Here is a 27,508-nt window from a genome sequence, read left to right as displayed (position 1 = left end):
CTGATTGCTGCAAGCCATTCTTATTTTGATTGAAACCTCCTGAGGGGAAATTTCAGCCTGAAAAAATGTTTTTTCATTTTTCTTGCCTGAGGCACTTTCCAAAAATAACCCCAAATGTATCAAACGCTAGCTCCTTGTTAAGGCAAGAAAAGTTAACTAATCCATTGATAGCTAATTCTTATTAATTTGGCATTCTTCACGAATCTCCACATACTGCACTTAAGTAGGGCTTTTCTCTGTAAGCCTATGCAAACTTTCCTCTACTCCTTCTCTTGGACTCTGTGTTGGTTCTTTATAAACCTGCTTTCCCATCCCATATATTGCTATGTACCACTGGTGAAAGTTCAGGTGGAATCTGAATTCCTGTAGCTTGGACCCATTATTCCATGTCCTGCACTCTGGCACAAGAGGGCTCTGAGAAAAGTTCCGAGCCCTCTTCTGTGTGACAACCTTTCAAGTTCTTGAAAAGTGCTGTCATATCTCCCTCAGTCTTTTTATATCTCATGGCTAAATATTCCCAATTCTTCCAGTGCCATCTCTCAGGGCTTTGCTGCTCTCTGCTGAACCTTTTCCAGTTTGTCTGCATCTTTGCATCCTTCTTAAATGGTGATGTCCAGAAATGGATGCAGTATTCAAGATGAGACCTAACCAGTGCGGAGCAGAGGAATACTTCACTTTTATATTACTTGATCTTCATATCAAAAGTCTTTCTTTCTTTCTTTCTTTCTTTCTTTCTTTCTTTCTTTCTTTCTTTTTCTTCCCCTCTTTTGGTGATTCTCATTTAAAAGAGAACTATCAACAGCTCACTGCTCATTATAACCAAAGAAGCAAACAAACAACAACCAAAAGAACAAAACAAAACAAAGCAAAACAAAACACAAAAAACCCTGTCCTTGCCTCGTGTCATGTTTTAGTTGACATTTTTGAAGTTTTTATGTGGGAATATAATATGGTCATGGATTTGAAGAAAATAGAAATTCTGTCTACCCCTGTTGTAATCAAAGGTATGTTCACCATTTGCATTCAATGGGAATGGATTGCACTCAAAGTGGCAAACATTAAGCTACACTTTGGACAGCTTATAATTAGGAGGACCTTTTTAACACTGCTTGTAATTACATTCACTTCCCAAAAACCTCAGAAATGACTCTCATGCTCTAAATTTAAACAATTAATTATATTTTCTTTTTCCTTAACATTATTCTCCAACCACACACACACACACACACTGTCTTCTGCTGCTAAATGGTTTTTCAAAATCTCTAACTGACCTTCCAAAATTATATTTTATTTTATTTTTAAATATTTCCCCATTGTCTAGTGGGTTTTGAACATCATCTTTGCGTCAGCAGTCTTAGCACCTGAAGCTTTGTTGGATATTGTCATGCAGAGTGTAATTTACACCTGGTATTGGAAAATCAATATTGGGAGGCTTTAATTCCAATGATTTGGATTTTCTAATACAAACGTGAAAATGAATCTCGGCATGATTTCACCAAAAATGTTGCAACAGTGTTGGTCACATGAAGGATACTGGTCAGATGGAGAATAAATAAGAAGCAAGTCAAGGCATGAGTTCTACTCTTGGGTTAAAGGTCTGTCTAGTTAGCTAGAAGAGAGTGTAGTAGTCATTCTGTGACTGGGTTCACATGACAAAACAAACCGTTATGAAGAACTAACAACTGGGTTGGGGTGTCATCTGAACTTAGCCTGCTTCCTACAGGTTGCCTACAATTTTGAGAATAATCTGCCTTGACAAACAATGGCTTGTTCTAGTGGTTGACCCACAATGGGTTCTCATGTTGTCTGAACCTGGCAAATCAATTTCATTAGGGATTGGAAGAATCACCTGATGAGCCTGCTGGCAAGAGTAGCAAACATCAAAGCTGTTCTTTACAATCTCATCTGTGCCTGCACCAGTGACAGCCTCTTCACAGATGCCCAAACAGTACTTTGAAATAGAAACATAGAAACAGAGTGAGTCAGAAGGGGTCTCCTGGGCCATCTAGTCTGACCCCTGGCTCCAGCTAGCTCCGCTCATGACATGCCTACCATGTCCAGCCTATCCTTGAACACCGTCACTGATGGGGCTTCAATCACCTTCTGTGGAAGCCAATTCCATACCCTCGGGGTCCTAACTGTTAGAAAGTACTTCCTGGCATCCAAATTGAACCTTGGTTCCCTGAATTGTGCTCCATTGAAATGTGTCCTGCCCTCCTCTGCAGGGCAAAACAGGTCTCTAGCCACCTCCGTGTGACATTCCTTCACATACCTATAAGTCATCAACAGACCCCCTTAAAGTCTCCTCTTCTCCAGGCTAAAAAGTCTGGTTTGATATGGCCTCCCCTGCAATTTGGCCACCATCCTTCTGGCCCTTTGCTGCATCAATTCCAACCTGGCTACATCTTTCCTGTAATATGGAGCCCAGAACTGAACACAATAATGCTGTTGAGGGTGCACCAGAGTAGTATAGATTGGCAGTAATGCCTCTCTCAGTCTAGAGGCCACACTTCTGGCTATGCATCCAATAGTGGTGTTCGCCCTCTTGACCACTGCATCACACTGCTGACTCATGTTAAGCCTGCAGTCGACCTGTACCCCCAGTTCCCTTTCACAAGGGATGTTCTCCAGCCACTTTTCCCCTAACCTGTACTTATGACACCCATTCCTGTGCCCCAAATACAAGACCTTGCACTTATCCACATGGAACTCCATCCTGTTGTCCCCTGCCCACTTCCATAGTCTGCCCAGATCCTTCTGGATCTGGAGTACTTGCTCCTCATTTGTGGCCACCACCCCCATTTTAGTATCATCTGCAAATTTGATTAGCAGACTGGTCACCCACTCTTCCAAGTCATTGCTGAAAAAATTGAACATGATTGGTCCCAGGAGAGAGCCCATGGGGACCCTGCTTGTCACTGGCCGCCATCCTGATGATTCCCCACTAATAGTTACCCTCTGTGTTCAGTCTGTCAACTATGCTCTAATCCATCGGACAGTGCATTGGTCTATCCTAAAACTCCTCAGTTTCTCAACCAGGGTATCATGCAGCAGTTTGTCAAAGGCCTTGCTGAAATCCAGGTAAACCACATCCACCACATCCCTTCAGTTTATCCACCTCAAAATCTTGTCATAGAATTCCACAAGATTACTTTGGCAGGAGTTGTTTTTGTGGAAGCTGTGCTGCATGGCTGCCAGCCTCTCTTCCCTATCTAGGGTTACTAGATCTAGCCTTTCCATCGTCTTCACCAGAATGATGCAACTGATGCCACCCTCCAGTGCTGTGGAACCTCACCCATCCTCCACAAGGCCTCAAAAATAGAGGCCAATGGGAGAGTACCCTTGCCAACTCCCAAAGTACCCTCAGGGCCTGGTGTCTTTGTAACATCTAGTGCCCTGAAGACCTCCTTGACTTCTGGTGGGGGTGACTCTAATCTGTGCCCCTAAACCCCTACTTAGGGCAGTTTACCATGATCTGTGAACATGTCCTATAAGTGCTTTGTAGGGCAAGAAAGTAAAATTACATAATCTTCTCTGTTACTAAAATGTTCAACCATGATGGCTTTTTTGCATATATTTTGTCAGCATACACTACCATGTTGTCTAATCTGTCTCTTGTTTTGGGAATGGCTTTACGGGAAATAGGCCCATGGCAACTAGGAGCTAAAAGACCATAATGATAGCATCCTAGCTAAATGCTTTTATTGTGATTAAAATGCATGATCTGTGCAACCTCTCCTGTAACTACATCAGAAGGAGCTGCCAACATGTGAGCAAGCAAACCATGGGAATTCAGCATAAATGGAAATGCGGATTACCACCACAGTTAAGCAACCCATGAAGTAATGCACCAATGAACCAATCAAAAGCCTTGGCAAGAACTACTGTCCAGTCTTGAAGCATCCTTGCCTCCAGATAGATCAGCTGGTTAAGGAGCCACTGGGGTATGCCTCACAGTGTCTTTTCTCCCCTGGGATCTTATATCTGCTTATCTCATGGAAATCTGGCTTTTGTCATACTAAATCAGCCAGCCCATATCCAACCAGAAAGCCAAACCTAAGGAAAGCTTCTGTCCACTAATGTTAGAGAGGAACTATAAGTGATGTGTCTCTGGTGCATGCATTGGGTGCCATAGAGCTAATTGGCATTGCCCTGACACCTTGGCTCAAGAATCATTTTGTTTTGGAAGGCAGAGCCTGAGGCTTGCCAGTAACACTGTTAAAGCTCTGAAATATCACAAAAGCAAAGGGGTTGTGGAATGTATCAACTTCCTCCTTTACTTAAAGATGGTTGTTTTCTTCATCCAAAGAAAATTTACAAGTTCCTGTCTGATTGCTGTGCTACCCACCCAACTGGCTAACCTACATGGGTACATTTGAACAGTCAATTAAGGGTCCTGGAAGAAAAACAGTTCAGTTCTTAAGTGTCACCACATGTCATGCCCCCACTCCTCACTCTTCAGACAATAGTATGGAGCTTCCTCAGATGTCATTGGGGAAGTAGATTCTTCCAGATCCTGGGGCTGGCCAAGAAGGTCCAGAGTCCTCAAAGGAGAAGGCTTCATGTCCTCCTCTTCAAAATGCAGAAAGCTGTGCTTCCAAGTCAGAGGGGATGCTGAGCTTGAGAACACCAGTGCCTAAACGTACAGATTCAGACCTGGTCAGGTAAAGGAATATCTGCTTGCAGAAAAAGACTCCTCAGAAAGAAGGCCTTCCTTACAAGTAGGACTTGCCTCTCTGGCAAGAGGACCTGTAATGTATCGCAGCAGATCCTTGGATGGGACTCAAGAAGCTCTGATAATATAAAGGCCTTCTCAGTTTTCTTCTCAGTGCATGCATCTGTTTTTAATAACAAAAATCTGTATAATAATAACAATCATTTTGACAAAAAAATCCCCTCAAATTTTGTGGATTTTGAGTATCTAAAGTATGGTCTACAAACAACAGCTTTATGAATGATGCTTCACTAAAATGGGAAATAACTACTTCTAAATGGGAAAATTGGCTCGAACACTTACTCAGTGCCAAACCCACGCAACCTAGCAGCCCATAGACCCCTGACTGATGGAAGGGACAACAAAGAACTTCCTCTTCCTTCTCCAATCCCAGAGCAATGGGTAGTTGGAGTTGAGTGCACTCTCTGGCAGGGATGGAAGAAACAAACTCCCCACAGCTGCTCCTTCTCTGGCTGACAGATACAGCCAGGTTGGCATTCCCCCTTGCCAAGATGCTCTTCCTGGAAGACAGAGGGTGCAGCTTCCCACTGATCCTGGGTCCCTGCCCAATGGCAGAGTTTGGAGCATGCTTCCCTTTAGCTCTCCGATCTCAGGGCAACTGTCAGCTCTCAGTCAGTTCACATCCTGTAGGTTTTGTTATCATCATCAACATCAAAAAGTCAGGTGAGTTTTTGAGCAAGTGAATATTTCTCCTGCCTTCATATAAGTTTCAAATGTGAGCCAACTTATGTTCAGATCTGATTGGTTCAAGCCAAAACGTATAGCTCTGTAAAAACCAGAGTAACACATTAACAAGAAGCAAATCTAGCCTTTAACTCTTAAAGTTTAACAAACCATATGATGACTTCACAACGTGCTGAACTCAGCCAATAAATGTACAATGTTTAAAACCTTATTTAGCACCATTTTTATAAAGATATCTAGGCTTTCTCACAGCATTTCTTAATGAGAATTTGATTTATGTGGTGATATAATGCAAAAATTAGTATTCTCTTACTAAATGGGGATATCCCTAGTAAAATGAAAGAGCCAATCTGAGAAATTAGAAAACCCTCAATTGTATTTGCTGAATATCCCCATGTTGATCAACTAGAATCTCACCCACTCTCCTAAGTCATGCCACTCTCCTAAGTCATGCCATCCAAACAGCAACAAGGATGAGGTATTTCCAGAGAATATAGCTAAACCACACCTCTTAATTACCCATTTAATTAACATGGGGTTCACCCTGTCTAGATTCACCACTGACTGGTTCTTGAGTTTGAGAAACCTTTTTTCATGTTTTGTGTTTATATGCAAAGCAAAGTCTAATCTCTGTGGATTAGCTCACAGAGTTTATTTGGGAAAAATGAATGCTTAATGCTAAACTGTATTTGTTTGCATTCTTTCTCTGAAGAGACAGAAATACCACTAAACACCATCTTTGCTTATCTTTTTGATTTATTCATATTTGATTTAGCAGAGTTCATGCTTTCCCCTACTTCTCATATTCTTCATTTGTGCAAGATTTCCCTATTTTATCAGTAACCTTCTTACTTCTAAAAAGCCTTCTTGTCTTTCCTTTTTTTCACTACTGGCATACATTTTAATATACATTTAGTAAGCTGACATACATTTGTACCTGTTGGGCATTTTCCAAATTTGTGAGATAGATTTTATATTAGGCTCTGTTATAGCAATTGTTCGGTGCAATCCGATGGATTTCTTCTCCGAAGTTAACCTCACTATAATTGACTGGATTTACTTTAAATATGCATAGGACTGCAACCTTAAATAACCAATGAGGTTTCTGAAGGGATCTGTTCCTTCTAATTATATCTTGTGTTTTACTTTTAGCTATTCCTCCCATTTTTGAGAAATTTGAAAGCTATGGTTGTTACAAATTTTCCAGACAGTTTCCCTCTGATATATGTTGATTAATATAGCAGTGTTGGTGAGAGTCTAAGCAGTTCAATCACACATACAACTTGCAGCAGACAGAGGGCACTCTATACTATTAGAACAACAGTCTTGACATCTCTTGCTGGTTCTATGACTGACTGATCTAAAGCACATTTACTTACTCACTTACTTACTTACTCACTTCTTACTTACTGCCCACCAATCCAAATGGATTCTCTAGGTGGCTTACAGTAAAATACTAAAAATAAACAATAAAACTAATCAAAATCACAATAAAAAGTTAAGAAATAAATATCACAATTATACCCAGTAAGCAGAACAACAGATGTCTAAATAAAGAGTGACTTTCAAGACTGTTCTTGAAAATATTCAGAAAAAAAGAAACATCTTCACCTTGCACTGAATGAAGACAGAGGAGGTGCCAGGCAAATTTATTTGGGCAGCCTGTTCCAGAGTTGAGGTGCAGCCACTGAGAAGGCCCTTCTTCTACTTACCATTCCCTTTATCTCCTTAAGAGATGGCTATTTTAGGAGGATCTCCCACCCAGATCTTAATCAGTGGATAGGTATATATGGGAGAAGATGGTCTTTCAGGTAGCCAGGTCCTAAGCCATTTGGGACTTTATATGTCAAAAGAAGCACTTTAAATTGGGCCCAGGCTATAACTGGCAACCGATGCAACTTATACAAAACCAGTGTTATATGGGCCCACATGTTAAAACCTGCCACAAACTGCATGGCTCAATTTTAGACTAGCTGAATTTGCCACACCATCTTCAAAGGCTGTCCCATCTAATCTGGATGTTACCAGTATGTGAGTGATTGTGGTCAGGCTGTCAATCCAGGTAGGGGCAAAGTTGGTACATTTGCTGCAGCTGAAGGAAGGAATCCCTTGCCACTGAGACCACCTGGACCTAAGGTGATAGTCCTGGGTGCAGGAGTACTCCCAAGCTTGTGGACCCTGTCATCAAGGGGGAGAGCAACCTTGTACAGGACAGAGTAATGACCCTATAACCTGTCAGAACAGCTGCCCACCAACAGCAGTTCCATCTCATCTGGACTGAGTTTCCTTTTATTGACCTTTATCCAGACCATTATTGAGCTCAGGCACCAGTTTAGGACAGAAGCCACCTCACCTGGGTCAGATGTAAATGAGAGGAAGAGCTGGTGATATCAGCACACTGCTGATACCTCAGGCCAAACCTCCTGATGATCTCTCCCAGCAATTTCACTTAAATGTTGAACAACATGAGGGATCATATAGAGCCCTGAGGAAGCCCATGGTGTAACTGCCATGGGGCATAGCAACTATCCCCCAGTCTTTTGGACATGGTCAGACAGACAGGAGACGAACCACTGCAAAGCAGTGCCTCCAACCCCCATCCCAGCCAACCCCTCCAGAAGGACACCATGATCAATGGTGTCAAAAGTAGCTGAGGGGTCCAGAAGAATCAACAGGGTCGCACTCCTCCTGTCTCTGTTCTGGCAAAGGTCACTATGCAGGGTGACCAAGACAGTCTCCATCCAAACCCTAACTTAAAACCCTATTGAAATGGATCTAGAAAATATGCTTCATCCAAGAGTGCCTGGAGCTGCCCAGCCAATATCCACTCCAACACCTTGCCCTAGAAAGTGAGGTTCACTACCAGACAGTAGTTGATGACCAACCCTGGATCAGGTTCAACTTTTTTAGAAGTGGTATTGTCACAGCCTCTTTCAAGAATGCTGAGATCATTCCTTCTCTTAAAGAGACATTGACAGAGGGTATGAACCCTCTCTATAGATCTTCCAATAAGCCATGACGAGCAAGGGTCAAGTGAGGAGGTGGTAAGATGAACAGAGTCAAGTACCTTGTCTATATCATTGGATTGCAGCAACTGAAATTCACCCATTAAAGGACCAAAGAATGGTGCACTGGACACATCTTGAGAATGAACTGTATTAACTGTGAAGTCCAACCCAGGGTGGATCTGAGCAATTTTTCCTTCAAAGTCCTCAGCAAATCCATCACAGTGCGCCACCAAGGGGTCCAGAGGCTACAATCTGGAGAACCTGATCGTAGGAGGCTCCAGACTACTTGGAATAGCTCAACTGGACAGCACTGCGGGAAGCAATACAGGTGGCAAAATATTGATGTTTTGCCTACCTTATTGCCAAGGAATAAGCTATATCCTGGCTATTCAAACTATGGCCCGTGGGCTGGATACAGGCTGCCATGATCATTTATCCGGCCCACCTCAGAGCTTTTGGACTCACTTGGAGAAAACGATCTCCAAGTGAGTCCAAAAGCTCTGAGCCAGTGCAGACGTTCTCTGAAACTGAGCAGAGAGCCAGCACACGCGCCAAATTGTAACAGCAAAACTGTGTGTGCGCCAGCTCTCCCCCCCCCCCCCCCACATTGCATGTATATACAGAGAGGGAATAAGGAGCAGGAAACAGGAGAGGAGGATGGAAGAGAGAGAGCGACGAATACACTAAAAAAGGATTGAAGGTAAGAAAATATAACTTTTTAAATCCATTTTCAAGTATGTGAGCAACGTCCCCGGGCTGCGGGCCAAGCCAAGCTGTGACTGCTTCGCAGAGCCCAGGGGCAGACAGGCTGAGGCAGTGCAGGGCCTTTACTGGGCAAGCCGCCACTGTCAAGTAGCCACCATGCTTCTTCCCCCCATGGCGGGAGAGGCAGGAGGCACCCTGCTTGACCAGCCGCAGCCCTGTCCCTCACCTCCCCTCATCTCGGAAAGAAGCCCTTACCTCCCTCCTTCCAGTCCTCTCCTGGCTGGAGGAGCTGCCCTGCGCCTGCCTCTCCGGCCTCCCGCTCCTTCTCCCACTCCCTTAGAACTGGGGCAGAGGCGAGGACTATAATTACCATCATGGCCAATGGAAGTTGTAGTCCAACTCATCTGGACAGAACCAGTTTTGGCAAGGTTGCACTAAAATATGGTAGTCATTAGCTCTGCATCCAAATACAGCCATTGTGTATTGTGGGAATTGTTCTGGGCTGACTTGCTTCAAATACTAAGAGTGGCATTAACAGTATTTATCCTTAGTATTTTTGCTTCATTCTTTGTAATGCCAGTTGCAGTCATCAGCTGTATTATGCAAAATACTATATTTAGTGCCTTGGTTGTGTTGTAGCTATGTCCTTTGAATTGGACATGCTCTTCCCCACCTCATCTTGGGCTTCTGCTGCAGCCCGAGGGAGCGGAGCAAACATTTTAATTTTTTATTAATTTTTATTAATTTTAATTATTTTAATGTGCAGTGTGCAAGGAATTTGTTCATTTTTTTTGAAACTGTAGTCCGCACGCCCTCCCAACAATCTGAGGGACAGTGAACTGGCCCTCTGTTTAAAAAGTTTGAGGGCCCCTCAGCTAAATAATGAGCTCTGAGTCATGTTCAGTCAGACTCCTTGCAATATTTCCTCTACTTGCACCCTAACCATCTCCCTTCTTGCTTCATCGCCCTGAATTCTGGTTGAGGTGTACCAAGGTTGGACTCCATCAGAAAGGAGAGAATGTTTAGGCATGATTATGTAAACTGTATTCCATAGGGTAACCTGGGCTTTGACAGGAGTGCCCACCATATCAATTGGAAAATACCGAAGAACCCTCTGGAAGACATCTGGATCCATCATTTTACTGAGGAAGATCTTCCTAATACATCTCCCACCCCTGTGGAGGATGAAAAGGGGCCAGTCATCCAAATCTGACCAGAAAATAGTCTGACCATGACAATGGGGTCAAAGATACCCCCTCCACATGGGAACCACCCTCTCCCTGTCCCATCGAGAAAACCAAATCAAGAGTGTGGCCTTTCTTGTGCACTGAGCTGATGACATGCTGTGAGACAGTCCCATGGTTGTCATGGTGTCTATGAAGTCCTGAGCTGCTCCAGTCCAGGCAGCCTTGGGATGAAGATTGAAGCCCCCAGCACCAACATTCTAGGGGTCTACAACTCCAATAACCAACACTTCCATCAGCTCAGGCAGGGAGACTGTTGGTAAGCAACAGGGGAGCCAGTTCACCAACAAAATCCCTAATCTGTCTTGGGAGCCCAACACACAGTGCAGACAAAGCCCCTTCCCCAAGGGGACCAAAAACCTGGAGAAGGAGATTGTGTCATTATGGACTAAGGCCAGCACTCTCCAGCCCTCAGGATGAGGCTGTTGCTGTACTGAGTACCCTGGTGGTCACAGCTGGGACAGAGGGACTCTGCCCTCTCCTCCCACCTTGGTAAAGCACGCCAGGTTGGCACCCTCATCTCTGATTAAATTGTGAATGAGGGAGGTTTTATCCTGAACTGACCTGGTGTTCAGTAAAAGCACCAGCAGGCCTGAGGGCAGATTGATATGGCTACCTGGCCCTATTTGGTTGGGGGAGAACCCAGAATTGAGGATGGATGTCAAGTATCTGCCCCCCCCCTTTTACAAGGGCATGTTAATCCCCCACTGCCATATCTTCCCCTACCCAAAATAACCTTGATGGCTGCATGCACACCTTGGTTCCCCCACTTTCTCTAAATCTGTAACATTGTTCTATTGCTTACTTAAAACCAAAGGCCAGTGCGCCACAATCTCCACACCAAGCAGGGTCCTGCCAGGCATCAAATGGGCAGATACCCTGCAGCACCTGCTCTTTGGCACCCACCCAAGGGTGCCACTCAGGGGCACTGCCCCTGGCTGGGTTGGGAGATTTCTGGGTTGATTTCTGATATATTCATTCCAGTCTGTTTTAATTCTGGACACTCTGATTGATTGATCTGTGTTGGATTTTTCTGGACAATTTATTTATTTGTTTATTTTCTGATTGATATCCTGCCTTTTTCTTACTTCTCCTCCATCTTATCCCCACAACAACAACCCTGTGAGGTAGACTGGGCTGAGAGTCTGTGACTGGCCCAAAGTCACCCAGTTGGCTCCATGGCCAAGCAGGGACTAGAACCCAGATCGTCTGAGTCCCAGTCCCATGCTCTTAACCACTACACTACACTGGCGCTCAATTTCCTCCTCATAGATATAGGAATTTGGTAGGTTCATGGTCAATGTTTTCAAGCAATTTATCAGAGCACTCCTTGGAGTAGAAATATCAGACCAGAAGCACCCATGACAATGGTCAGGACAGCTGAAGCATAAGTGCATAAGCAGAACTCTGATTATGTCCACAGTGTTGCAACACTCGTTGTGTGTAGCACAGCAAAGGGAAACTTAAATTGAATCTTGTGCATGTCAGATGCAGAACACTGAGTCATATGATCAGAATGTCAGGAATATAGAACGACTATTCAGAACTTCTAAGAGGTAGATTGTGTTAACTAGATTGTGTTCAGGCAGTGACTCTTCCAGTGGTGTTGCACATTGCAACCTGTGGAAAAAGCAAGTGTGCAAGGTTCCATATTCCACAGCATACTATCATGTCCAGAAAGTAAACTCCTACATGCCCTCCTTGAACACACTCAGCTTCCAGCCATAAATATCTCCACCAAAGAAAGATGTGCAGATTTCCATGAGACAACATATGGTGGAAAATCACTCTAATGTAGTAGAGACTTGGAAATAATTGAGATTCTGATTTGGGAAAACCATTCCCCAGGGTTGTTGTCAGGATAACAACTCCATGTAAGCAACCCTGGGAGGAAGGGTGGGATGCAGATGTTATAAACTAGAAGCTCAGATTCATTCACATATCCACTTTTCGCCATGTTGTAAAGTATGAATATACTGACATTCATATACCTACAAAATTGGTTGAAATGTAGAGGCAATTTTGTCTTTCTTCCACTTCTATTGTATGACACAGAAAAACAACCCCATCATTTTCATCTTTTGTATTTGCCAAGCTCTACAGATTTATCTTAAGCTCCTCGATCATGACTCTCCATGATGGGAAGTAACACTTTGACAGTTGATATGATCGGTTGTCAGATCAGAACTGAACACACTGTGCTGCCTTTTGGGCCAATGAGAACTGAATGAAATGCTTCTGTCTGCCTACATTCAAATGCCAACATGGCTTAGATCTGGAAACCTACCAGGAAAAACATGGAACAAAAGTTCTCTATGACAGTAGTACTCCATGCTTCAAAGTATGTTTTGATGTTTATTGGCAAACAGAGCCAAACCCAACAATCACTACTCTGTTTTCAGTCTTCTGAAGCGACTTCATTTTTTCGCATTTTTTCAGCCAGAGTTGAGCTGGACAAATTAGACAGAGGGTTAGACAGTGAACTTAAAAATGTCAAGTTTTTTATTTTAAAAAAATCGGAACAGCAAACATGTCACTTTAAAAGGGATTTTTAAAACAATTGACTGTAGCCTCTAGCACAATGTAAGCTTGTGCTTTCAATCTGTGAAGCTACTGCACCATCTGGTGGTCACATAGTGTGCATTTCTTTTTCATTTGCAAGTTCCAAACACATTTTTCTGTGTCCTGTTTCAAGCAGGGACAAGTTTTTGCACAGTTCTATTGGAATTTTGTGTCAGAATCCCTGATCATAGCAACTTGAATGCAGACTTTCCGGTATATTCCATTTATCACAGTATTTGGCTCACAGAGTACAATGACAAATTGGTGGTACATATACCCCTGCCATTGTGTTCTTCCTGACTCCACTGAGTGACCTTGGGGTTCTAATTAAAAATACAGTTTAGCTACTGCAAGCTATACACAAGATGGGGAAGCTAATGTGACATAAGGAATTGCCCCATACATTAGCCACCACTATGCTACAGTGATAATAGTGAGGACCAACACAAAGGGAATAGACAACCTAGAACACATACCCAGATCCTCTGAAATATGTACCAGCTCCACAACAGGAACAATTGTCTGTGACAGGCAAGTTGATGTAGAAAATACTGTCCTTAAAGTTTTAAAACCCATTATTTCCTCTACCATCACTTTGCTCTCTGAAATCTAACTTTACCAATCTAATTCCTACAACAAGCTAAAACGCTTGTGCCAAAAGTATCTAAAAGGCCTATTTCCTCCCTTATATCTGAATCTCTCAACTAACATGAGTCCTTGCCAGGGATGGAGGGGCAGGTGGAGGGGGCAAGTTTGCCAGGGATGATGGGGCAGGTTCAGTGTAGTTTTTATTGTTAACCTTTAATTTCCACCTTTCAACGATAAACTACCCCAAAACAGTCAATAGCCACAAAACTGGATAGTAGCCAGTACTGCCTATCTAAACGAATGTTTAATCGCCCTCTAAGACCAAGTTATACATTTCCAGATGCTTTTAGAGATCTAGAATTGCCTCAGTTCTCACATTTGAACCCCAACCCCAATCCTAGCTGGTAAACATAGCCAAGTGGTTAAGCCTGAGTAGGCATAGCTGCTTCAAATCACAGGCTCAGTGGCACAGTAGAATGATAAGATGAGCTTCCTCTGCCAGTCCAAAATTTGCTCGAGCAGGCTGGGAGACGATGCAGGAGGTGTCACAAGAAGCTGCAGGGAGAGCAGGAACCAGCAGAAGTGACCTCCTCAACTCTCTGTAAGTGATTGCCTCTGCTATGTCCAAGGGGCACCGTCTGGTCATCTTCAGGGAAAGACCACAACTCAGTAACAGAGCACCAGCTTTGCCTGCAGAACACCCCAGATTCAATCCCCAGGGCCTCCAGGTCAGCTGCAAAAATTCCTGCTTGAAAGCCCAGTAAGCCTCTGCCTGACCGTGTTGACAACACTGGGCTAGATGAACCCTTGGTGCTCCAGTGATGGAAAACTAGATGTATCACTTCTTGATCCCACCCTTCATCAAAGGAGCTTAGGACAACTTATATGACCATTCTCTCTTTTATGTTTACAACGCCTCTGTGAGGATCACCCAATAAAGGCTTTGAGGCTAACCAGGGATTTGAACCTGGATCTCACAGGTCAAAAGACCAACACTGTATCCATTACCCTACATAGTTGCCTGATTGGGCACCTGTTATGTCCTAACACAACAATAGCAATTAGCTGATAGAGCAAGGCTGGGGGCACAGCTTGGATTCCTTTCTAAGCCAATTACAATAGGTTGTGCAGATGTAGGCAGAACATTTTTTTCTATTAGCACACATATGTGTGCATATCTAAAGTTGGCCAAAAGAGGTCTCTTCTCTCCCTCCATTCTGCTGTAAGCAATGCTCTACTTAATACCTTTTTGTATTATATTTAGCATTGTTTATTTTTTAAGATAGTTTTCTGGAGAAATTTATTGATGCAACTTTTTCAGTGATCTCATGTAATGCTTGAGGTATCTTGCCCCATTCTTCATAAATGTTACCTCAGCCTGAATTTCATCTTCCTTTTCCCTTCAAATCATTCCCCTGCAATAAGTTCCCCTGGCCTTCAGAATAGGCTTTTTCTGAAGTTCGGGATTGGGGGAGTACATATTCATTATATCTATTTATATAAGAACCTTTTCAATGGATTCAGGCAACCAACAGAATCATAGAATCATAGAATAGTAGAGTTGGAAGCGGCCATGAAGGCCATCAGGTCCAACCCCCTGCTGTTGCAGGACACCAAGTTACACCATCCCACTCAGATGGCTGCCCAGTTTCTTTTTGTATGCCTCTAGTGTGGGAGAGCCTTCCACCCCTCTAGGCAGCTGGTTCCACTGTCATATTTCTCTGACAGTGAGGAAACTTTAATATTTAAATATTTAAAACTTGTTTAAAAAATGACAGCTCTTTTCATGCCCTCACCCAGAGTATTGGAGTCTGCAGTTCTCAGCATACAGAGTACTCTATTACTTCGAATAAGCCAAATTCTAAAAGCAAGTTTGTCATAAAACTTGTGATAGTGGAATTCGTTTTTGTTGGTCAACTTTCATCATTGCTCATCAGGGACAAATATAACACATGTGAAGATAAGATGAAATGCAGATTTGTATTCAAAGTTCCAAGTACAGGATTTGTTTGTCTTAATTCATGTTAACCGTCACTACTAATGCACTCTTACTAGATTCTAATTTGTGCTGTAATCCATTTAAAGTTCTGTCACATCAATTTGGCAGCAAGCTGTGTTATGTATAGGGGAAAGCAACTGTGAAAAATGGGCATACAGTGTTCCATCCTTGAAATCTAACCTTTCGGTTCTGTTATTGTTTGCCCTCTTAATGTACTATAGACACTTCCACATATAATTTAAGGGTTGAAGGATAGATCACTGAAATTTGTGAAATTCCACCAATGCCTATGAGGATTACAAAATCACAGTTAAGTCATCTGTGAATTGCTCTTTTACAGCTTTATCCTTAAATTTGTAGTGCCAGCACATAAGTGCTTAGGAGAATGAGGCAAATCAACTGTTGTGTCAGCACTTCATGGGCCACAATGCGCAATGGTGTTGGGGGATGTTCTAGTAAAATTATTAGCAGCTAGAGAGACACAGATAGTCAGCCCTGAGCTCTAAATGGGAAGTTTATTTTCTATTCCATGGAAATGGTGATATCTAGTCTTTGGGAGACCTAAACATGGAACACGGCAGCAAGGAGAACCTAGTTTTCACTGCCTCAAGCTGATTTCCTTGATCACCAGATCTATAAGAACTGTCTAGTTACACATTGCTAGAAAAGAGGGCACCAATTTCTGCAAAGATAGAAATAATCACTATGATTTAAATATCTTCTTAGTGAGAAGACGGAGCAAGTGATTCATGTGTCTATTCAGTCTACCATCCAGGAGCTAATTCTTGACTGGCAACTTAAGGCACCTGATCTCCCTTCTTATGGTCCTTTGACTTTAAAACAGACTTGGGGGTGATTTTTTAGAAGGGCATTTTTGCCACCATTGTAATGCCTAAATCCCTGACAATGATGCACTCCCCAATCTGTTTTTCTTTTGCTATTTCTGCCAGAATTTCTTGGATTTCTTCAAACCAGTCATATAACTACTTTTCTATGTGTTGTGTTTTCCCCATGGTATAGATTTCAATGTCTGCTAAACATGTGGTATTGCTCTGTGAGGGAGAGAAGTAACCCCGCTGGGCTGGAGGGTGGGAAGTGGCACTGCAAGGGGACAGGGGGGTTCACATGCCACGAAAGGCCATGGCGGCTTTTCAACTTTGGTGGCCTGTCATGCTGTCTGAACTCAGTTGTGCTATTTCAGTGTGGGAATTTTGCCTTCAAGAGTCCATAAACAGAAGCAACAGTCTGTTCTATGGTTCTCAGTTCCTCAGAGGCTTTCTGTGTCCTTCAACCTGGAAAACACACCTCATCACGGTGCCAAGGCCAGAACTGTGCAGCTGCTTGGCAAGCCTATTGCTGCTCTCACCAAACAGCTAACCAGAGATTGCCTTTTAGGTCAGAGGTGTCCCCACTGCTCCCCATTCCTGCTCTAAAGATCTTGTTTGGGGCACAGATGGGCAATCAGCTGCTTGGTGCTGGGAGGAGAGCACAGTTGAATTTGATCTGAAGAGCAGATCAGTTGAATTTCTGATGCAGCTCCTGCACAAGCAGGAGCAGCAAGAATCCTTCAGGTGGCTGTGTCCAGTTGGGGTCTGCTCAGGTGCCCCCTGTGCTGCCCGTCTTGCTCACCAAAGTGAAGCCCCTTGTGGGACTGAGTGGGCAGCAACAGGGGTGGGGACCTGTGGGCAGGGCTGTGGAAAGGAACAGCCCTGCTCTGCCCCTTCCACCAGTGCCAGAGTGCAGCTCCTTGCGTGTGCGAATGAGCCAGCCACAGGGGTGAGAAGCAGCCTAGCAGTAGCAGCAGCACCAGTCTGGGGGCCACGCACAGCAGCGGATTTCCCCGTGCTGCCCCCTCATGTGAACTGCAGGGCGAGAAGCAGCTGGGCAGCTGTGGGGCAGCAGCAATACTTGGTTGGGGGCTGAATGCCACAGCAAATTCCCACACTGCCCCCTTCTTTCTCTAGCTTGCCAGAGAGTCATTCCCTCCCACAGCTGAGGGGCCGTGATGAGGGGGAGGAGGCTGGTCTCTCCTTTCTCAATCTGGCTCGCCAAACAAGTGCTCTCAAGCCAGGCACCAGGTTCAGGACTCCCCTCTGGCAAACCAGAATGAGGAAAAGGGTGTCAGGAGAATCCACTGCAGTGTGCAGCCCCCAACTAGGCCCCACTGCTGCCTCCCAGGTGCTTCTCACTTGGTTGCCTATGTACAGAGGGGTTCCACTCAGGCACTTGTGGAGGGGGGCGCAGCCCCTTTCTCTAGTGCCACCCAGCTAATTTCTTCCCTTTTACCTGAACATGGACTGGGCACCTCCCTCACATTCAAGCCATCCCCTCTGGAGCAGGAGCAGAGGGTGCCTGACCAAGTTCTTTCTGCTCTGCTTCATAGAATGAGTCCTGTTTGTGCAGCACAGACTGCTTGACCACCATGACAAGCTGAATTTGGCTCACACTCACAGCTGTCCAAACGAGGAGCCTCATTCATCACCTCAGTGCCCCTTGGGACACCCCCTGAAGGACCAGGAGAGAAGAAAATGGCATGTTACCACGATGAGCCTGACCATCTTTCATATCCATCCATGCAAAAATTTGTACACATTGTGGAAACTGTGCAGGATTGCTTGCTGGGACATGCAAACCTGACCGCAGTGTCTCACAGCCTCAAAAGAGCAGGATCTCTGGCAAGGAAAGAAGGCAAATCAGCTCTCAGTTGCTTTCTCTCCTTCCTGATGTGCCCCCTCCCACGTCTTCTCTCTCTGACTGGCCCAGTAAATTGAAGACTAAATGCAGTACTGATTCCCCCACTCTGTCCTTCGAAAAATAAAGTTTGGAACATCTCCAAATACCTCCTTTGTTCTGTTGTTTCAAAGAACAGCTAGCTGAAAATACTCCAGAAATGTGTCTATTTAGCCATAGATAATTATCCTCAGTAGCATCAGTAGTGGAAAAGTCAGCATAGGAGAAGAGTTGCACTTGCTTTCAAGAATTGGGGGTATTGATCCCACTGGCATCACCCCATTGGAGATGGGAGGAATACAGCGAGCAGCAACACAATCTCCCCCTTCTCTCACCACACTTTCTCCCTTTCTAAGATTTTTCTGGGGTAGGAGGAACCACCCGCTCTTTTTAAAGAAAACCTCCACTCCTTTTCACTTGCACATAGTTAATAACGGAGGTGGGAAGCAACCTTTTTTAAAAGGGCCATTTACTGCCACACATAAGCTTTCCATCTCCTCCTGCTTTTCTTTCAATGACATTCATGTGTGACACAAGATCATGTTTTCAACACAGTGATGGATGTCTTTTAAATTTTGTGGCAGTGGTTGCTGATAAAGGGAAAGGGCTCTGAAGCCAACCTGTGCTCCTTGGACTGGGGAGCCCATCAAATAGTCTTCTGTGAAGTAGGGCATCTGGCATGTATGCCCCTATCGAACAGAGATAGCCCAATTTCAGTAATCTACACTCTGGTAAGCTTTAAGCTAAATTACTGCAATGCACTCTACTTGGGGCTGCCCTTGAAGACTATTCCAAAGTTGAAACATGTGCAAAATGCAACAGCCAGATTAACAACAGGGACCAAACAGGCACAAATTCTGGTCCACTTGCATCGTCTGCCTATATCTTTCAAAATGCTGGTTTTATCCTATAAAGCCTTACATAGTTTGTGATCTCCATATCTGATAGCAAGCCTCTCCTAGCCACAATTTATCCAGATCTGGGGCCTGCCTCCAATCGCCACCACCGAGGGAAGCTCAGCTGGTGGCAACAACGAAAACAGACTCTCAGCAGTAGTCTCCCAACTATGAAACAAGCTCCCCACGGGGGCTCACCAGGCACCAACTTTAATATATATTTTGGCACCAAATTTAGTCTGTTCTTTGCTACAGGGCATGGAAATGGTTTACCATTATATTTAGGATTTGTTAGCTGCTTCTACTGAACTTACAATTTTATTTGCATAAGCTGCTATAGCTTTTAAAAATGTGTTTAAAATTTGGTTTTAAGTTTCATATTTATTTATTTACTTACTTAGGGAACTTCTATGCCGCCCCATTCGCCGAAGCCTCGGGGCGACTCACAATCATAAATAAATAACATATTTTAAAACAATATAATTTAACAGTATAAATTAAGTCGCCCTGGCCAACAAATAAAATAAATAATATTAACAATTAAAATAACATTTGAATAAAAAGGTCTTTGCCTGGCACCAAAAAACAAATAACGACGGCGCCAGGCGGACCTCTCTGGGGATCACATTCCATAGATTGGGCGCCACCACAGAGAAAGCCCTCCTCTGAGTACTCACCCTCCTAATACCCTTCACAGAGGGTTCCTGGAGAAGGACCTCTCCCTCTGATCTCAAGGGGTGGGCGTCCTTATGGTTATTTTTATTATATTTTTATTGCTATCTGTATTTTATGTATTGTTGTAAACTGCCCAGAGAGCTTCAGCTATTGGGCAGCACAGAAATTAGATAAACAAACAAACATGTATGGGACTATAATTCAGCATGATAGTAAATATACATTTATTAATATATCTACATGTATAGTTTTTAAAAAATTATTAGGCTCTACCAAAATTTCAAAGCAAGGCAATTCTTTTCCCAAATAAACCATACGAAATAAAATGCATTTTTCAATCCATTTGTACCCCAAATCACTCCAAATGGATAGCTCCTCTTCAACTGTATTTAATTTGCCTGTGATCAGGTGCAAGAATTACTAAAAAAAAGAGAGGCCCTTGTAGGTTTTTTTCAGCTCCAGTTCACACCTGTGGCATGCAGGCCTGTGCCTTGTGGCCTCAATGCAGGTAAAACTCCAAACTGGGAGTCATATGCTTCCTATGCCAAGAATGAAAGAAGAAAGCAGGGAAATTAGGGGGTGGAGATACGTGGGCAAAGAAGGATGGAATAAGAATTTGGCAACCTAGTAGAGACAGAGGGTGGTGGCTTTCCATGCTCAATTCTCATGAGAAAGGGTAGTTTGGGAGGAAGGGAGTTATATTGCACAGACAGTAGAGCCTTCTCTTACCAACGGCACCCACTTAAAACTGGTGCCCTCATGGTTTGAGAATTAAGGCAGCTTTTGTTTTGTTTTTAAACCATTCTATAGGCACCAGTGGAAGTTTTTTCCCTTAAGCAACACCCCTGACTATTCCTGTCCACTTTTTGATATAGGCCAGATGGTACAATTTACAGTTGTGACAGAGCAACCAGTTTCCATTTGGGTATAAATTGACCAATAGCTTTAGAAAATCAGTGTAGAGTCATCAGTCATGCATAGCTTTAAAACTATTCCCAGAAAGCAGAGGAGAAAAATAGTCTATGCATTTTTCATCTGTATTGCTAGTTGCTACTAACCCCTAATCCTTAATTTTATTTTAATGACCATGTTATTAAGCAACTGGTAAGCCTCATGTCCATTTGGAGGATGTGCAATTGATAAATTGTATGATGCTTATCATTGCTTTGTGGACTGCTTGTTTAGGATGATCACACTTTAATGCTGAGTGGATGGATTTATTCAGCCCTGTAAGCAAAGATTTATTTACGAGAATTAAATCAACTAGTGGATAGTGACTGTCTTTGTATTTTTGTTTTCTCATTCTTTTAGAGCACTGATGAATCCTGTTAGGTTATACTTGTAAATTCTACACCTTCAGGTTTTAATTTGTTTATCTTAATATATTTGACACTGTTATAGTATTATAATGTTTGCATTAAAGAATATAGTTCAGGTGTATAGACTATCCTTAATTATGACTTTTGTTTATGGTACATTTTGTTAGGTCATTGATAGGTAGGAGTAGCAATCCTAAGTACAGAAAAAAAGAGAAAGACGAAGCCACCAATGCCAAGGAACAAAAGATGCCGCAGCTAGAAGTTAGAGTACAGCCAGCTACTGCTATCTCTTGCATTTCTTGGCCTTTTGGCATCCCTCCCTTGCACCTGATTCAGAAGCATCAGCTAAGTGCAGCATGTAGCATCCAGGATGCAACCAGAGTATTGTAATGCATTTTATGTGGAGCAACACTTAGCTAAACATGTATTACATCTGTGTTAAAATGATTGCACTGGTTATTAGCCATGCTCAAGGTTTTACTGTTAACATGCAAAGGCTTAAATAACCCTGGACCAAGATACTTAGCAGACTGCCTCTCCCTATGAAAACTGACTGACTGGTGGGATCTTTTGAAGATGCTTTACTGGTCGTTCCATGACCAATAGAATGTTGCCAGGCAATTAACGCACAAGTGTTCTCTCTCAGCAGCGGCAATCACCTTTTGGGATGCTCTTTCATGTGTGGTTGTAGAGGCAGAAACTGTGGTGAGTTTCAAGTGACTCCTGAAAGCATAGGTGAGAGCCAGTGTGGTGGTTAGAGTGTTGCACTGGGGTAGGAGAGATCCAGGTTGACCCCACTTGGCACCGAAGTTCACTGAGTTACTTTGGACCAGTCATTGACTCTTGGTCTAACCTACCTCACAGGGTTGTTCTTAGGATAAGACTGAGAGGAGGAGGATTATGTAAGCCGCTCTGAGTGCCCTGAAGGAAAAAAAGGTGGGATATAAATATAAGAAATAATTAATCAATGTGTTCACACAGGATTTCTTTGGCATATCATGGATTATGTCATACCTTCATTGTTATTCTTTTGTCTGTAAAGTTTTCAATGTATTTATTGCCTTAAGATTGTTTCATTTCGCATTATATATCTAACACAATAAAAAGCACCTTAAAGATTTTTTTGCACTATTAAGTTGTACAGATATATTAACAATAAAGAAAAATGTGTTAAGAGAGATTAACATATTTGCCATTTCAAAGTAAATATCTACATGTTAAATGTGCTCACAATGTAAACGCATTCTACTGGCTTTGCTCTTACTTCTCACTGCAATCCTAAACTTACCTGGAAATTTTGTTTTAAGTGGAGTCTACTTTTGAATAAATGTCTATAGGTTCTTCTGTTAAGATTTTAATCACCAAATAGCTAGTACTGAATTATAAATCAATGCAGGTAACCAAGCCACTGATGATACTTATGTTTTTTCTCCTTTTTCCAAATGATTGAATTTAAGGATGATACTAGATTTTATATTATATGTTAAATTTAGTGCTATCAGAATGTTCTGTTTTCTCTTGTGTATGTATCACGAACAAAGTTACTGACCGTAGCAACTGAGTGTCCCTGGCCAGTGGTTCAAAGGATTTGAAAGATATTTCAGGAAAAGAAAGATGTAGATTTGCGAAGCACAGTCCATCTTCTGCATAATATACAGTGCTCTGTATAATATACATGAACAGCACAAATCAGTAATTTTATTTTGGAGCCAAGGACCACTTAGTTCTGCTGTCTTAATTTAGTTATACAAGAAGACAAGAAAAAGATTTCAGAAACATTTTTTTTCTTCAGTCAGAAAATCAATACTGAAGCCAAGATCAGATGTCTTACCGTTAAGTGGCTAAAATGTTGGGTCATGCTTGAACAGCTTAAGCATACGCATTATGTTCTGGTAAATATTAAAAACACATAATTGGTTACTGTCATTGCTGTAAACCCACAAATACCAATCTTATCCTCAGTGGAACATCAAATGAGTAAATGGACATTATTAGAGGCTGAAAGATTAGATTTGCTTTTGAGATTTCATATGGAATTGTTTCCTAAGTAAGCTGCAGTTGTATCAAGATAAGATCACACACACTCCACCTTTGATCAGCTTACCAGAAACTTGCATTTGAAACATTCTGATTCCATCAGATGGTTGCCTATTTTTATTTATTTATTACATTTATATACCACCACATAGCCCATTGGGCTCTCTGGGCAGTTAACAAAAGACAAATAAAACAATAGTCATAATTAAATAGAAAATAGTTGATAAAACCTATACAACCAAAAAATAAACAACTCCACAGCAACTATAATAAAATGAATATATGGCATAGCAGCAATAAAAATACAATTCAAACTAAAGTTATCTATTAACATGCCTGGAAAATAAAAGCCTTTTTGGCACAAAAGAGAACAAAGTCCAAGCAAAATATAAATGTGTAACACACTTCTTGCTTTTTTTCCCAAGACTTTCAAGAACTGGGGCAGGTGTGGATTACACAATTGTTGAGAAGTTATCAGGATGAATTTAGACAGAATTAGTATACAAAAGACAGAGCAAAATAGATGTTGATTGTTTTAGTATCTAGAAGTGAGTCACTTGGTAATATCTCAACACATTTTCATATTTGAACCATATTTATCCTAAATCTGTTAGCAATGTGGATATAACTGAATAAACTGTAGCTGTAAGATTATGTTGGATTGTCCCTAGCAGCCAAGTGATTTTATCTATACAAACTTGTAAAACACAATGCATCACAATGCATTATGCATCACAATGTTATGCACAAACTGATTTCATGGTCACAGGCAAAGATGCTTTGCTTTTCCTAAGCATCTTGCAGAAGTAGAGCAGTCAGCATGGGTGTTTTTGTTTAGGTTCCTATCTTCCCACTCCAGAGTAAAGTTGACCTTCAAAATTTATACTTGCATACTGGACAAGAGGTAAGAGTTTGTTTATAAACAATTTCTTGGAATAAGGAAACAATACTTTAGAAAATTACTTGTATCATACTAGACGTATTCTTAAGTAAATTGTATGAATGTCAATCTAGGAAAAAATAGATTTTGGGACTAAGGTCTGTCTGGAAAGAACACCTTATGATTTAGACTCTAGATTCTAGAGGTCTTTACTCAAATCCATGATGTGCTGGGTTTCTCCCTCTTTTTCTCAGCCATAAGGAAAAATTCCTCAACCACTCAGAGGCATTTTCATTTTTCCAAATATCACCATAAAACTTTGGCCCTGAAAACATGCCAGGGCTGACATAGTAGCTCCTAGCAATAGTTAATTTGATGCTACCCACAAGAGAAAAACAATTTCTCTTCTAAACCAAGTTTCAGAAGCTATGCTTGAGTTACCCATGTGGATACCAAGGGTACGTTGCTGTGTTGATCAAACTGAGACCACTTTCCTCAAGCTGGTTTGTACTGGGGCAGCAGGCACTCTGACAATCAATAGCTTGTTCTAGGAGTTGTTCAAAGATTTCTGTGTCTTTCAAACATGGCCAAACAATTTCATGGTGGATTCTATGGATCAGCTGGTGAGGTGCTCAGTAAGGGTAGCAAAACCACGTTGCTACTCTTTGTGATCTCACCCATGTCACCTCTGGTGATAGCTCCTCCACAATTGTTAGTTAGCTACTTTAAAAAATGGTCCCAGATATGAGCACAAGTAAATCTCTTTATTTTTTAAAGTGTATTTCACAGTTGTGCAAGTGCACTCTTGTTGTTTTCCAATATATACAGTCTTTTCTGGTCAATGACCGTGTCACTTTCAGCTGTCAACCACTACAAGACTGATCGAATGTGACTGCATATAGGTGAGATTGCAGGTAGCTGATAGCTAGGAAACAGATGGCAATCAATCAAAACGCACAACCACGGGGAGGGGGGAGCTGCAGAGTAAGTGCACCTCAAAGAAATGAACTTAAGATCTGTGCCTTAGCAATATGATTCTCTTGAACTGACACTTCTCAATGCCCTCCATCTTTTCAATGCTCCCCTGAGTCTCAAGCTAGCTCAGAGAGGAAAGATTTGAAAGTCATCCCCTTTTCAGAGACATTCTGTGGCTAATTGACAGCTGTCAAAAACCCCTGAGAAGGTGGTTGAATGGGGATACATTGAGGAGGACAACCCATTTGATTCATCACATTCTGCCACCTCTAAGGGCTTTTAAAAAAAATTATTGAGGAAATTTGTGAAAAATTTTTGACACGAAATATATGCAGACTTCAAAGATAAGAAGTAAATAGGGGAGAAAGACATGCAGAAAATGCAGGTTGTAATACCAGAAAGTAAATGGAGGGAAAATATAATACACATTGTAGATAATTTTCTGCAATCTCATCTACCTGAGAATCAGTGCTTGTAGTAGGTGTTTGAGGGTGCCTTGGTTAATGAGCAAACAATTAAATTGTCACAGCTTCTTTTCAGCTGTCATGTTAACCAGCCCTATGTCTGCATCATACTTTAAACATATATGATAGTGGTAATTGGTTCCTTCTAACGGTTGTGTATAAGAATCAAAACAGCACACTGATTAGTGACTCAACATGGGTGGTTTTGTTTCTTACTTCCTCTTAAAAAGGTCCTCAATCATCTCTGTCATTAATTGAATGAATCACTATTGCACATTTCTAAAGCAGTTGCTTAAGTTGCACAAAATTCCTCTTTTCTTGCCAGACTTCTGAATTTGCACCAGTTTCCACTGTATTTATTCCATGTCTTTACATTTGTGCAAATATTTCCAGTAACTAAAAGCAACAATAACAAAAACCTACAGCAACTGCAGCAGCAACTGCTGTGAAAGGGAGCCATGAAAAGAGGGGAAGTGAATATCTCCCCTTTCTAGACTTACTGAAGAGTTGGGGGTAGAGTTTTTCCTCTACCTTACTATTATCCCCCCCCCCCCCCCCGCAATTCACTGGCAAGTGTGAATATATTTGCCTCTATGCAGTCTCACCTTGTCCACTTCCTTGTATGTCACCTATTGAATTCAATTCCTTTGACAGGTGAAACTTGCAAGGCTGTTTCCAAGGCATTAGACATAACAACTGTAAGTGCACATCTGAAAAAAAAAACAGTCCACAAACGTTTTTTTTAAAAATGTGAAGACCTTTGTGCAATTTTCTGGTACTGAAAATCATAATTTAAAAAGAATATGATCCTATTTGGATATTTCTGAGGCACTGGGGTCACAATCAGAAAAGAGGAGGGGATCGGATGAGGAAACAGGAAGGGTTCTACAGAGAAGGACACTGGGATACAAGCTAGAAGGACAAACAGCAATAAACACACTTGATTGTTGAGTGTAACATGAGTTATTCCATGAACAAGCCACACTGCATACCTATCTGGAAAGAGGCTTGATGTAATGTGTAAACTCAGCCACACCGTGCTGCAGTAACTTGAAAGAAGAAGCTTCTCTTCAAAGTATCACTTAAAAGAAAACAGAAAACCTATAATGATGTCTCGTTTAGAAAAATTCCCAGCTATCACTGGTCAAGATGACCAATGTCTGACATTCATTACTGCTTTGTTTATATTTATCACCCAACAGTAACAGCTCTCTGGGTGCTTTGCAACAGCTACCTTAATCAGTACTGGAAGAGATAGAAAAAGCAATACAGAAAAACTTAATGCAATAATTTCAGATTATAAATTGATCATTTGGTGAATGGAGCATTAACCTAATGCTCAGCCAGTGCAAGTTACAACACCTGACTCTGTCAAGCACTATTTTGGAATTCAAACAATTACATTGGTTTCAATTCTTAAAATGCACTTGCAAATTACAGTCTGCCTATGGGAAGCTTTGCCATGCAGTATTGTCCATGACTTATAACATAGTTCTCATTCTAAGGATGAGTCACAATTGAGCCTGGAGATAAAATGTTCTAAAATTAACTACATATGGAGCTAATCCAGAACTCCAGTGCATCCAAAGAATCTGAATACTCTACATATGCTGCTTAACAGAAGTATATCTAGTTTTAATTTCTTAAGTAAACAATGGAATCTCAGAAAGTTAACAAGGGGTCAAGAACCAGAGATGGAAAATCATCAGAACAGTTCTCTGATTTTATATTTCTCTTGCCATATGAAGGAAAGAAAAGAAGCAGAATCATTCTCTGGACTCTGTAGAGAGCAGCTCCATTTAACTCCACCTCTCCCTGAACCATTGTTCCCCAATCTGGTGCCTTCTAGTTGTTTTAGACTACAACTCCCAACATGTTCAGTCAGCAGAGATGATGAGATATGTAATCTAGAACATCTGGAAGATGCTATCTTGGTCTATACATTTAAGAACTATACATTTCAGAACTGTATACATTTCAGAACTTGTATCAGAATATGCTTCACAC

This window comes from Varanus komodoensis, unplaced genomic scaffold, assembly GCF_004798865.1.
Source record: "Varanus komodoensis strain SLA01 unplaced genomic scaffold, ASM479886v1 scaffold1, whole genome shotgun sequence".
Lineage (NCBI taxonomy): Eukaryota > Metazoa > Chordata > Lepidosauria > Squamata > Varanidae > Varanus > Varanus komodoensis.
The sequence above is the reverse complement of the archived record's forward strand: the minus strand, read 5'-3'. Positions refer to the sequence as shown.